The sequence below is a fragment of the Canis lupus genome, chromosome 21 (assembly GCF_011100685.1).
Source record: "Canis lupus familiaris isolate Mischka breed German Shepherd chromosome 21, alternate assembly UU_Cfam_GSD_1.0, whole genome shotgun sequence".
Taxonomy (NCBI): Eukaryota; Metazoa; Chordata; class Mammalia; order Carnivora; family Canidae; genus Canis; species Canis lupus.
This window is the reverse complement of record NC_049242.1, coordinates 24,856,946-24,871,340: the sequence shown is the minus strand read 5'-3', so window position 1 is coordinate 24,871,340 and position 14,395 is coordinate 24,856,946. Positions and strand designations below refer to the sequence as shown.

At 38.0% G+C, this 14,395-nt stretch overlaps 1 protein-coding gene across 8 annotated transcripts in view; it reads right to left on the bottom strand.

The window, feature by feature from the left end:
* FAM168A (family with sequence similarity 168 member A) overlaps positions 1-14,395 on the bottom strand; it is a 186,831-nt gene that overhangs the window by 77,489 nt on the left and 94,947 nt on the right. Inside the window, exon 2 of one of the 8 annotated variants that reach the window (XM_038568708.1) lies at positions 9,962-10,031. The exons of the other annotated variants lie outside the window; for them this stretch is intronic. The gene's annotated coding sequence lies outside the window, so the exon portion shown is untranslated. The remainder of the gene's footprint in view (positions 1-9,961; positions 10,032-14,395) is intronic. 8 annotated transcript variants of the gene reach the window in all.

The window sequence follows — 14,395 nt, the reverse complement described above, 5'->3', positions numbered from 1 at the left end:
TATTTTACTGAAATTAATTTAGTTTGTATCTGAAGTAGACCCTATGTGGATTACAATAAATACAATAATTTGTAATAAATTAATATATTTAATCCCAAAACAAAGAAAATAACTTTTAAAATTTAATATAAGGGATGCCTGGGTGGCGCAGCGGGTTAGAGCCTGCCTTTGGCCCAGGGCGCGATCCTGGAGACCCGGGATCGAATCCCACATCGGGCTCTCGGTGCATGGAGCCTGCTTCTCCCTCTGCCTATGTCTCTGCCCCTCTCTCTCTCTCTCTCTCTCTCTCTCTCTCTGTGACTATCATAAATAAATAAAAATTTTAAAAAATGTTTAAAAAAATAAAATAAACTTAAAAATTTTAAATTTAATATAAATTTCAACAATATCAGCAATTTAAAAAAAACAATGATATATATTACAATATGAATTAACTTTGAAAATATTATGCCAAGTAAAAACAGCCAGAGCAAAAGACCACACACTGTATGATTCTATTTATATGATATGTTCAGAAAAGGCAAATTATATGAGGCAGACAGTAGATATTTGGTTCCCTGGGACTTGGAGTAGGAATGGGATAGACAGCACACGGGAGCAAGGAATCTCTTTGGGGTAATAAAAATGGCCTACACCTGAATTTTGGTGATAGTTGCACAACTCTGTAAATTTACTAAAAGCACTGAATTTGTATATTTAAGAGTGAAATTTATCGGGCAGCCCGGATGGCTCAGCCGTTTAGCGCCGCCTTCAGCCCAGGGCCTGGTCCTGGAGACCGGGGATCGAGTCCCACGTCGGGCTCCCTGCATGGAGCCTGCTTCTCCCTCTGCCTGTGTGTCTCTGATTCTCTTTCTCTGTGTCTCTCATGAATAAATAAATAAAATCTTAGAAAAAAAAAGTGAAATTTATCATATATATCTCAATAAAGCTGTTTAAAAATATGAATTGGTGGTTCAAGAAATAGTTACAGATATTTTATAAGCTAAAAGTAATTGTCATTTAGTTCAACACCTCCATTTTATACACATGAAGATACTTCCTGTGCCACTCTCTGCAAAGTGTTACAGATTCAGAGATAACAGGACACAATTTCTATCCCTGGGGTATTTACGTGAAAGAAAGATGGAAATTGACAATAGCAATATAGGACTGTTCTTACACAGAGTGCTGAGAATTTAAAGAACAACTAACCAAGGGTGGGGGGAGGGGACGGAACACTATGACTACCATTAGGTGGCAAAACACTCAGTTAAAGGATTCTAATTCCCAGCCCATCTTGTAGTTAGGTGTGGCTATGTGGCTTAGTTCTGCTCAATAAAATATAATTGAAATATTGTGTAGGTCTTCTGTTAAAGGCTACTTAAAGGGAACAGTGTTATCTGGCAGGGGTGCCCTGCTTTCTCCCCTTATTCCCTCTTTCTTGCTAGAATTAGGACATTATGATTGGAATTCATCAGCTTTCTTTTTCATGAAGTAACCTTGTGAATGGAAATCTCAAATCAAGGATTGCAGAAAGAGTCTAGGTCCTTGATGATTTCATGGAACAACCAGGTCAGGCTTGCACTACCTACTTCTCAACTTCTTTCATATGAGAGAATAAAAGCCTGTATTTCCAAACCACTGTTATTTTAGAATATTGTAGCTGAACCTAATCCTATTTAATTGGGGGAGAGATATTGAAGATTTCAAAAGAATGTATCATTTGATCTGTTTTGAAGGATAACAGAAGTCTACAGAAGGAGAAGGGGAAGTAAAGGGCATTCATGAGATTATGCCATGAGAGAGCGAGGCTCAGAGAAGGTCAGGTAGTTGTGAAGGCTGGAGCACAGAATCTGAGGGAAACCATGGCAAAGATATTAGTATCCTAGACCCTTTTCTCAATTGTGTCTATATAACTTTTAGGAAGAATCTCAAAAAGCCAGGTTAGGAATGGCTACGGCCATTTTGTGATCCCAGAGTTCTCTAAACCTCTGTTATCCATACTTATTGCAGCTGTAATTTGCTGGCCTCATTCTTTTCTTCCTGCTACAACTGAAGCGTCATGAGGTCAAAGGACCATATCTGCTTTATTCACTACTAAATTTCTAGAAAAGGGCCTGGTATAAAGCTCACTGAACATTTGTTGACTAGTCAAGATGAATAAATTAATGGGTAAATAAAAAGAAATTCTTCATTGAAATTCAATAGCTTAATATCATTAACTTCCTCCTACCGAACAAATTTAAGAAAACTCAGTTTTACCGTTTTTTTTTTTAATTCTTTTACTATGATGATACACAAAGAAGGCCAATTTTTATAGTAGCTGCCTACTTCTTTTTTTTTTTTTTTCTGCCTACTTCTTTATACGGTCTGCTAAATGTAATCAAACTGCACATCAGATTTCCACATTTTACTGTTCTGTATATATCATTTCATCTCAGAAAATGTTTCCATTTAAAGGTGAAATGGAGAACTCTGATTTCTAGGATCTGCCAAGAGGATCTCAATATCAAAAAGGTTTCCAGTTAACAGGAAGATCTTTTCATGCAAAACCTCAATAACCACCTCTTGTGCCTACCTGTAAATGATATGCTCATCTGCAAAATGTCACATTTTAACTACTAGAACATTCAGCCCACTGAAATAGCTTTAAGAAAATGACTTTTTTGCTAATCAAAAACACAACATAATTGTCTCTCAAGCCAAATGCTTGCAAATAATACAAAATTTCTTCTCAAGGATTTTTTTTAAGAGCAAACAAATTTCAGAGGAAATCTCCCTTAATATAGAATCCAATTATTCATTAAACCTCACAAGAACTTGGGACTTACCTTGTGTCATTTTATGCCCTTAAAAGAGCTCATCTTAGTGGGAAAACAGTTGTACATAAGAATTACTATAATAAAAGTGCTGTATTAAAACAGTGTTTAAAACAAAGCAAGGATGTCATTTTGCTTGGCAGAAGGATTAAGACAAGCTTTCATAGTGTAGCAGTTTTATAGCTTAAAAGGATGGTGCAAAAAAAAAAAAAAAAGGGATGGTGTGGTGCAAGAGTTACCAATTACTATCTTGCTGATAAACAGAATCAGAGAAGTTAAATAATTTGTTCAAGATCCCATAGATAGCCAGTGTAAAGCCAGGGACTAAAATGTGGGTCTTCACATCCCAAGTCCAGTCCTTCCCATGACATCATGCTATTTCATAATCTAGATATGATACCTAAAATGGCTGTACTTTCAAAATGGTTTTTTCCTGCCTTCACACTTTATAATCCAGCAAATTTTACCTTCTTTGAGTTCCCCTGAACATGCCATACTCTCTTGCCTCGGAGTCTTTCCACACCCTGTTCTCTGTGCCTTGAAATACCACCCTTCTCCATCATTCAGGGGTTCTCACTAATCTACCCTCTTTCTTTCCTTTTTTTTTTAAAGATTTATTTATTTGTTTGTTTATTTATTTATTTATTTATTCATTCATTCATAGAGATGCAGAGAGAGAAAGAGAGGCAGAGACACAGGCAGAGGGAGAAGCAGGCTCCATGCAGAGAGCCTCACGTGGGACTCGATCCAGGGTCTCCAGGATCACACCCTGGGCTGCAGGCGGCACTAAACCGCTGCGCCACCGTCTACCCTCTTTCTTAATCTGGATAATTCCTACTCTTCTTTTCAGGTCTCAATTAGATGCTACTTTCACTGGGAAGCTTCTGTAGTATTTATCATACTCTAACATAATATCACACTGCCAACTCCTGCCTAGCCCATGAAAGCAAAGATTTGTTTTCCTAGAGTTTCATTCCTACTATGTAGCACAAAGTTAGGCACACAGTATGTTTTTAGAAACTATTTGCTGAACAAACTGACTGCATACCACAGTTTCACAATGACATAATATCTTAAATTATCACATACCACTGGGTGTTATTCTGTATGTTGGTAAATTGAACACCAATAAAAAATAAATTTATTTTTAAAAATGGGGAAAAAAATAAAATAAGATTATCACATACCTCTAAAGTATGTTGGGAGGAAGAAATTAAACAATATATGTTTTGCCAGAGTACACTCAATGAATGGTGACTTTTTCATTACTGCATCTAGAGAAACCTACTCATCACGTGTGGTTTTCAATGGCTTGGATCCACAATGTCTACAGGGATGCCCAGGACTCTGGACTGTCCTCTTTCTGGGTTTAAGGTTTTAAAAGGGTAATTAGCCTCAAAAGACTACGAGGAGCATTAATTTCACCTTGAGGTTATCTGCTACAGGAAGGCAATTATCTCATCTATGACATGGAAATACTACCATTTAATCTAAAGAACTGCTGTGAAGATGAATAGGGAGCCATGAAAGATTTAAAGTAAAAAGAACAAAGTGACATACCATATTTGTGTTTTAGAATGATATTTCATGAGAAGATGGAGGATGCATTGGTAGAAAAGAAAGAAGGTTTCAACTAGAAAGTAAGAATGGAAATACAAAGGAAAGAAAGAACATAGAAATTATTTTGAGTCATAACTTATAGGATTTAGAAACTTTCTGTATGCAGGGCTCAATGAGGAGAAAATAAGGGGTTTCAAAGTAAGCACTGAAAGATAGCATTCATTTTTTTCTAAAGATTGTATGTATGTATTTATGAGAGAGAGAGAGAGCAAGAGAGAGAGCATGCACACACGAGTGGGGGTCGGGAGGAGGCAGATGGAGAAGTAGATTCCTCACTGAGCAGGGAGCCCAATGTGAGGCTCAATCCTAGGACCTTGGGATCATGACCTAAGGTGAAGGCAGATGCTTAACTGACTGAGCCACCCAGGTGCCCCTAAGTGGCCTTCATTTTTGAACAAGCAGAGGCAAAGATGTACAATGAACACCTGGAATCAATATGATCTGAGATGATGGTTGCTGTGAACTAACTACCCACCAACCATTAGCTCAGCAGTAGTCCAACAAGGATATAAAGGCAAGTAAGGAATGAAGGAACATGGAGGAAGAATAACAGGTCAGCAGAATATGCTGTCAGATATAATTCAGAGCCAAGTAGGGCTTCCAGAAAGCATGTCTTTAGAACCTTCTCAGTCATTAAAGGAGCAAGCCTGCTTGGCCCCTAGTATGCTTGCTTGCTTCCTTTCTTCAGTCAACAAACCTTCAACAGGTATTTATGTTATACCAGGCCCAGTACCAACATTATTATGTTACATACCCTAAAGGACCTTGGAGCTAGCAGAGTAGGGAAATGTAGAGTCATATAAGGACATTCAGATGCTTTGGTAGAGACAAGCATAAGGATCTAAAGAACCTAACTCCATGCACCCCCTTCTCCAGGGTGTCTTTCCTAAATATTATTATTGGCTAATATTTATAGAATGCTTCCTAATAGCCTGGTATCCTTCTTAGAGCTTTACATATGTTAACTCTTTTAATTTTCATAACAACCCTATGAAGTAAATAATTATTCCCTTTTTACCAATGGGGAAACTGAACAGCCGGCCTATGATGAACTCTCCTTTGAGCTCCCATAGTCCTCACAAAGCATTTTATATTCTCACATAGTACTTTGTATCATCAGCTTTTAAAAAATGCTCCTTGGGCTCCCTGGGTGGCTCAGTGGTTTGGCGCCTGCCTTTGGCCCAGGGCGAGATCCTGGAGACCTGGGATCAAGTCCCATGTCAGGCTCCTGGCATGGAGCCTGCTTCTCCCTCTGCATGTGTCTCTGCCTCTCTCTGTGTGTCTTTCACGAATGAATAAATAAATAAAATCTTAAAAATAAAAAAATAAATAAATAAATAAAAAATCTTAAAAATAAATGAATAAATAAATAATAAAATAAAAAATACTCTTTGAGCATAAATCCATAATTTATTCATGTCTTTATTTCCCAAAGAGCCCAGCACAGGACTGAGTATACATTACAGGTATTCAGTATTTGCTGAACATCAAAATAACTCTAATTGTCCAAGTTTTACATCAGATCCTTAAAAAAGCAGTAATTTCTTATTCATTCAGGAAGTCCATAATAAGTATTCACTCTGAGCCAATTACTGGTGTCAGGTATAAGCTAAATAGAAATAAACCAGACACAGAGCCTACTATCAAGTTTATGGTGGCAAGCACTAATGTCATCTATTGTCTAAGATGAGCTCTATTTTCTTCAGATACTAAAACCAGAGATATATGTGTGTCTTCTTAAACTACCAGTTGAAAGAATAAATGAATGAATGACAGGCACTCTGAACCTTGAACTAGACCTTGCTTTGGCCACTAGGAAGCTCAGAGTTGAATTTGCTACCAAATCTTAGCAATAAGCAGGAATTTACGGTACTAAATTTACCTTAGTTTCATTTATTCTGCTTTCCTTATTTTTCCCTTCATTGTAAATCTCTTTATTTACTTTTGATCCTATTATATTTTGAATATTTGAAAAACTAATTCCCTTTAGGGGCAAAAAAGAAAGATGGGCATAGAGAATTTAATCATTCAAACTGCAGATGGTGTGATCAGTCTCCTTACTTTGTCCAGATGCTCTGTCGAAGATCTGAATACAAACCAGGCAGAATGTGCAAGTTAGAGGAGTGTAGATCTCAACTGTTCTGCCTCTAAGCTCTAATAAAGGGACGGGGGTCTCTGCTGAGGAAACATATTGCTTCAGAGAAAGCCCCCCACTTTTAAGGTTTAAACCCCCTCATTTATGGCTAGGAAGGTTCTGGAACGAGACCACATTGAACTAGACACGGACTACTGTCTCTGACTTACCAGGAGCAAGTCTCTTACAATCTGTTTCCTTATCTAATCCTATATACCTCTCAAGGCTGTTCTGAATCAGATATCAAAACATTTACTTAAATATACAGGAGTACACAAATGTAAGATATTGGGGAAAAGGGGGATCATTATTTATAATTCAATGTGAGAATGGTCAACTAGTTTAGGCAAGTAGTCTTATAGGCACTGGACACTCAAAACACTGGAGCTTTTTTTTGTTTGTGGTGGTAAAATATTACCATAAAATTTATCATTTTAATCATTTTTAAGTGTACAGTTCTGAAGTATAAAGTACATTCACATTGTTGTGCAACTATCACCACCATCCATCTCTAGAACTTTTTCATCTTCCCCAACTGAAACTCTGTACCTATTAAAGACTAACTCCCCATTTTCTCCTTCTCCCAGCAACCACCATCTTACCTTCTGTCTCTATGAATTTAACTATTCCAGGAATCTCATAAGAGGAATTATATATGTCCCTTATGACTAGCTTATTTCACTTAGCATAATGTTGTCAAAGTTTATCTGTTATACCATGAAAATGCTGGTTTTTAAAACATTCCAGACTTTCTATTTTAGATAAAGATGATCACAAACTGTAAGTCTGACCACCACTTACTAGCTTTTCAAGATAAAATCAAAAGCTCACTGCAGCATTTTTTTTCCCCCTCAAGTGCCATTGGATTTCCAAATTGATTTGTAATCTGGAACAACTATTTCTGAATAGATCCTTCAGATGAAGCAACCCACTCCCCTGAAAATAAATTCCAGCATGTTCATTAGGAAGCAAAATGACTCTCAGAAAAAAGGACAAAGTAGTATTTATGTTTGAATAAAGAAATTAATGCTTAGAACAAGATACCAATCTGCTTTGGTATTGCCAAACATATTTTCTTGCAGAATAAGTATGCATCGTCTGGTTTTTATAATACATTCATAAATGTTTCTTATTCCAAAGTAGCATGTTTTTAATATTTGCAAATAAATGTATATTATCCACATGGATTTTTTTAATCCAGTAAATCGTATCTTTTTTTTTTCAGTAAATCATATCTTATTCCAAATGTCATTGGAAGAACCAATGTGAATAATCTTACTACAAACAATTAGAAAAGACCACCTCCTTCTCAATTGAGAATATCATTAGCTGCGGCACTCACTCCCACCCCAGAACTCCTAGGCCATTCCTCATCTCCCAGACTTTACTCCTTTGTGGCTCTGTACAATGTATTTTCTGATTCTCATCTCTCTCCCCTCTTCATCTCCTGACTTTTTCCTTTTATTTTTTTATTTTTTTATTTTTTATTTTTTATTTATGATAGTCACACACACACAGAGAGAGAGAGAGAGAGAGGCAGAGACATAGGCAGAGGGAGAAGCAGGCTCCATGCACCGGGAGCCCGACGTGGGATTCGATCCCGGGTCTCCAGGATCGCGCCCTGGGCCAAAGGCAGGCGCCAAACTGCTGCGCCACCCAGGGATCCCTCTCCTGACTTTTTCCACTGTACCCTTTGGATCTCAAGATTAGCAAATCTCTGTATCTTCAATCTCTTCTGTGAATCTCACCCTTGCCTTCTTGCTCTAAGTGAAATCTGGCAGTCCCAGACAATGTACCCTCTGCAGCCCTAGCAAATGGAGCTGTTTTTTCTCTCACTCCCCATCTACTACTGGGACTTGAACTTGCAGCCTATTATTTCCATTTATTCCTTAAAGACTGTGGTTCCTAGCAAACTATTGTTATTCTCTCCAATACCATTCTTGCCATAATTCTTGGTAATTGCAATAACTATATAAATAATAGTTATAACATATTGCTCTCCCAGTTACCAGACCTCCTCTTCTCTGTTATCTTGAATTCCATCCTACATCAGCCTCTCATTCCCATGGTTATATTTTTTACCCTGTCATTACCAATAACTGTCAATCTTCTATAATCCTAATTCCAAATATCTCATTCTCCAATCACTGTCTCTTACCTTTCCAGTTCACTCACTATAGTTACTCCAACTCTAACAATCCTTTAGGCTCTAAGGACATTCAATCTACTGATTCCATCTGCATTTAATTTCCATCACCTTCCTCATAGGCTTACTTCCCTCCTAATTCTGGCTAGTTTAAATTCCATGGTCAATTTTTATAATCCCTCCGTTGGCCCTGACCACTTATATTAACACTAGTTTGATTAAACCACAGCCCTGGTTAAATGCAATTCACCATCTACTCACTGCCTATACTGGCACAGGTCTTGGGAGTGCAAGGGGGAAACAAACACAACTATGTTCACTAAAGTTAAACTTTAAACTTATGATCACTATTTTTGTGTAGGCTCTAAATGGAACATGACAATCATTCTGTGTTTGCCAAGACTATTTACTTTCCTAGACTATTTCATGCTTTCTATGCTCCTAACCTCACTAGTTATTTTGTCACCTAGTAATTTTGCTTATTTGTCTAAATAAAATCAATCACCCAAAAGTGAACTTTCACAAGCTCCCACCATATTTACCTACCAAACTGCATCTGTGCGCATACACTCTAAACTTCTCCCCTATTACCATAAGTACCAGTTCCTATCCAAGCCTCCACAGATGCACCATATTCTATCCCCTCACCAAACAAAGGATGTTACACTGGTTATCTCTCTTCTTTTTCTCCTGCATTATCAGGTTTTCCCCTTTCTTCAGGTTTATTCCTATTAGTATCCGCTCCTTTTGTCTTGTCTAAAAAAACAAATTAAAAAAATAACAAAACCCCTTTCTTTATTCCATATAACACACCAGTTACCAGTCGATTTCTCTACTTTCCTTCACTGAACAATGCTTCTAGAAAGAGCTATCTTTATTTGCTTTCTCTCACTTTCCTTTCATTCTTTTGAACCTACACCAATTGAATTTTCATTTCCACCATACCACCACAACTGCTTATCAAAGTCACCAGTGACCACTACCATCTTCCTTGCTACTTCCAGCAGAGTATGACCTAGTTGATCACTTTCTCCCACTTTTAAACACTTTCTTCACTTGGCTTCCAGACACAATACTCACTGAGTTTTGGTGGAGTTGATCCCTCCTCCAATTATTCCAGCAGTTTATTCTCAGTATCTAAACTTTGTGGTGGCCTAGGATCAAGTCTTGGGCCTCTTCTCTTTTGCATCTCTATGCATTCCCAAGGTCATTTCATCTAATCTCATGAATGCAAATACCATCTATATTTTTATATTCACTCACCCTCTCCCCTGAAATTTGTTTCTCCTGAAGTCTTTTCCCAGTTCAGTTAATGCCAACTCCATCCTTTCAACTGCAAAGATCAAAATTTTGGAGTCACTCTTCACTTCTCTTTTACTTATATCTCACCAGTCCAATTGCTATATCTCACAACTAGCCCAATAGCAAATCTTTTTCAGTTCTACCTAAAAATCAATTCTCACTACTCCCACTTCCACCATCTTAATTTAAACCACTAACATCTCTCACCAGGATTGATGCAACTGCCTCCTAACTGGTTTCCCTGCTTTGAGATCTATCCTGTCTTCCATCTATTGTCAACACAGTAGTCTGAATCTATGAAAACATAAAAAAGTTGTATCATGTAATTCTTCCCATCAATGACTCCCCATCTTACTCCATGGAAAAGCTGAGTCTTTCCTAGGATCTAGAAGACCCAACAAGATCTGCTCCCATCACAACCTTTCAACCTCTTCTATTACTCTCCCCCACTTTGATCACTTCATTTCAGCCACCCTGGCCTCCTGCCATTCCTTAAAACATACCAACTCTGGCTTCTCAGTCTTGGCACTTGCTATTCCCCACCCCTTGAATATTCTTCTTCCAACTCATTCTCTCATCTTCTTCAAGTCTTAATCAAAAGTCACCCTCTCAACTGAGGCCTTCCTTGGCTCCTTATTTAAAAGTTCAAACCTTTACCCCCAACACTATAGTTTTCCCTTCTTTGAGTTTTCCTCCTTCCCACTTGTCTACCACATTTAATATTTTAATTTTTATCTTGTTAATTATTTGTCTTCACCCAAAAAATGTAAGCTCCATGACAGTAAATATTCGCATCTGTTTTGTTCATTGTTGTACTCCTAATGCCTTAGAACAGTGCCCAGAACATGGCAGCTAATTTGAGAGATTCCCCTTGTTCTGTGACTCAGGCGACACACATATTAGGGATAATAAGAGCTTCCATTAGTCACTGCCTACTATGTGTCAGATGCTGATTCCAGTTGATCTGACTGATGTTTTTACATTTACTCATTGTAACAATCCTGAGTTTTCAGGAACCAGTTGTTGATTAAAAAACACACAGCCATCCCAAAAACAGAAAGGAGATCTGATCAGACATTACTTATGATACTATTGTTCTAATGGGAAGCAGTCCTATGAATGGTCATCCATGTGGTAGAATGCCTTCATGTTTATATAGCATTTAACTCAAGGGCTGCTCTTACTTGGCTTCTATTTCACAGTCTTACATGACACAATTCTTCCCACTAGATTAAGAGTTCCTCAGAAACTCGCCTTTCACTTCTCCAGCCTTGGAATCCAGTTAGCACTGAGTAGACTCTCATAAATGTTTATCAAACTAAACTGAATAATTGCATGAAACATTTATTCTTTCATCTTTATTAACAAAACTAATCTTTTGGCAATACTGTGTAACATGCTCAAGGATGCATACCCTTTCAGTGACAGACCAGAGATGTGAACTCAAGTTCCCTATTCTTTCTCCTATAAAACAGTGTTGTTATACAAAAATAACTGACTGAACACTGAGTCTCTCTCCAATTTCATACCATATGTAGGAAGTAGATCCTTCACCCCAGCTATACTCTGAGAAAAGACATCACAGATGGAATCTTCAGAAGGCAAGCCAAGTTCCTGAACCCCATTTACCGGCAAATCCCACAGTCAAGCATTTTGCCCAACTCTTCTCCCTCCCCATCCCCATGGTTCACTTCCTTTTATTCCTTTGTGTTCTTATCTGCCTGCCAAATTAGCATTTGAAGCTCCTGGAGGGCAAAGGCCATATCTTACTTTTATTTCTATTCCTCTAGCACAATCTTAGCACTTAAGAGTTACTTTGTGAATGTTAAATTTAAAATGCTAAAAGCTAAAATAAATTAAAAGATCAATTTTTTTTTTTTTTTAACTTTCCAAAGCATTTCTGCAATCACTCAACAACTCACTGGGGAATCAGACTGGGATTAGCCTCTACTTACAAATTTACTTTAGAGTTTACCCTTACTTTAGAGTGTAGATTCCTTACACTCTAAACCCAGTGTTCTTTCCCTTCACATCATAATGTTCACTATCCTTCTTAGAGTCAAGAAGATGGTTGAGGCAAGGAAGAAGGATTAGATTGACAAAAAGACTATTACATGTTTAAATTTTCATTTAATAACATAAACAGCAAGTATGACATCCATATCAGAGCCAAGTGACTCCGTTTAAAATAAGCCCACACACAAAAAATAAAAATAAAATAAATAAAAATAAATAAAAATAAATAAAAATAAAAATAAAATAAGCCCACATCTAATGACTGTCTACTCTGGGTTATTTGTTACGTAAATCTCTATAGATGACGAAAAAAAGAAAAGATCTTTTGTTTGTGCTTATGGAGCTCATAGTGTAGTAGCAAAAATGAAACCCAAACACTCAAAGCTTAAAATTCTGATGGCAGACAAACTGAGAGAAGCCACTCGAACTCTTAGTTCCAAATAATAAAAGATAGGCTAAAGGAACTTTACATGTAACTTGTATACCTATACAACTTTTTTTTAAATTATTTATTTATTTATTCATGAGAGAGAGAGAGAGACAGAGAGACAGAGACACAGGCAGAGGGAGAAGCAGGCTCTATGCATAGAGCCTGACATGGGACTTGATCTGGGGTCGGCGCTAAACTGCTGCGCCACCTGGGCTGCCTACCTATATAACTATTTCAAGAGTTTGGGAGGAAAGGGTTTCTAGGACTGTGTGTGTTTTCGGTTGTTGTAATTGCGGCTTTTTAAAAAAGGAGTAATGTGATTTACCATGAAAACTGTGGCAAAATTTAAGAAGGGAATGGGCCTGGGGACTCAGAGATGAGGAAAAGGAAGAAAGAACAAGAGAAGTGAAGACAAGACCAAAGGCTTAAACCTTCTCCTACTTGAAGCTTCACAGATCCTTCCAGGTAGAACTAATGATTGTGTTCTGTTCAAACATATCTGGTGACAAGTCGCATTCTAGACTTGCTTCAAGTTAGACCTGGTTGTTCACATGTGTGCTTCTCTCCTGGGCTATGAGTTTTGTGAAAGCAGAGGCTATCTTGTTAACCTACAAAGTTCCCCAAAACAGGGCCAAGCACACCAGTAGCATACAGTTTAATTAATGGAAAAGGACCAAAGAATGTTGGAGCTTGGCAGGACCTCAAAGATCATTTAATTCAAGCCCTTCATTTTGCAACAGAGAAAAGAGAGACCAAGTGACTTCCTCAAAGTTAAACAGTAAGTCAGTAGCAGATCCAGGACTGGACCTCAGGCTTCAGACTCCCTATCCAGAAGAATGGCAGTTAGGCTGTTTTTGTTTGTTTGTTTTTTACCTGAAGCACAAGAGATCTCCTCTGCTTACTGTTTAATTCAAAGACCACTGGGCCCTTGCGATGGGAGGCCAGAGACTGAATCAGGAATTGGTGTATTCTAAACAGTTGAGACTCTGAGTATCAGGCCAAGTCCTTTGTCTCAGGAAAGGCTCAAAAAAGGAGGCAGAACCATCCTTGTTTGATGCAAAGGCCCCAGGAAGCCCTGGGTTACAGGCCTGGGCACAGGATCAGGAAGAGTTTTGCTGTGATGAAGCTGAAGAAACTGGGGGGGGGGGGGGGGGGGGGGGGGGGGGCGGGGACAAAGGAGGGATGATAGGAGCAATGGAGAGATTCCTGCCCAACAGTACCAACACAGAGAAAGCATGCCTGGTGAAAAGGAAAGAGACTGTATTAGAAGCTAAAGGCTCAGGAAATGTAAGAGAGGGTAATTTCAGGACATAGCAAAGACTCCCCAGGGAAGCACCTGTCTAATTTGAGGCTTAACGGTATAGACATAACAAAAAAATCAAATTGGAGACAATGTGTGATGCCAAGAATAATCCAATTGAGAATAATGTAGCTTGAGTGAGCCAAGCCCCCTCACTCTCTCCATCACAGCTTCTGGCCCACTCACTACCACCCTCCATCAGAATTAACCAGGGTAGTTATTTAAAACAGTTTTACAAATAGTTTGATTTAAAAATTGGCAAAGAACTTGAACAGACATTTCTCCAAAGAAGATACACAAATGGCCAACATTCATATGAAAAGATGCTCAACATCACTAATTATCAGGGAACTGCAAATCAAAACCACAGTAAGATACCACCTCACATCTGGTAGAATGGCTACTATAAAAAAAAAATAAAGAAAAAAAAACAACAGAAAATAACAGAAGTTGGCAAAGATGCAGAGAAACTGGAACCCTTGTGCACTGTTTTTGGGAATGTAAAATGGTACAGCTGCTATGGAAAACAGTATGGAAGTTCCTCAAAAAGTTAAAAATAGATCGAGCAATTCCATTTCTAGGTCTAGATCCAAAAGAACTAAAAACAGGATATTGCAGAGATATTTGCATAACCATGTTCCAGTGCAGC